This window comes from Sphaerodactylus townsendi, linkage group LG02 (assembly GCF_021028975.2).
Source record: "Sphaerodactylus townsendi isolate TG3544 linkage group LG02, MPM_Stown_v2.3, whole genome shotgun sequence".
In the NCBI taxonomy this organism is placed as follows: Eukaryota; Metazoa; Chordata; class Lepidosauria; order Squamata; family Sphaerodactylidae; genus Sphaerodactylus; species Sphaerodactylus townsendi.
Genome location: NC_059426.1, coordinates 56007550 through 56007826, shown reverse-complemented (window position 1 = coordinate 56007826; position 277 = coordinate 56007550).

Below are 277 nucleotides of genomic sequence, written 5' to 3'. Positions count from 1 at the left end.
GAATCTGTAGCTGAAGTTTATTACCTTTGCTCAACACACCACAAAAACTGTTTTTGTAACTACGTACCTTGGGCATGAAGCCCTTTGATGCCATATTAACTCCGGATGCCAGTGAAGTTGATAGTAGCTTTACGTTAGTTTAATATAGGGCACCATTTCTGAATTGTAACCCTGAGAACTCTCTCCGAATGGATTAGCAGAAAGTTTATATAGTAAAAGCTTCCTGAGAAGCTTTTCCAGTCTTCTGCTGGAAACCTCCCAAGAAAGGAAATTCTAT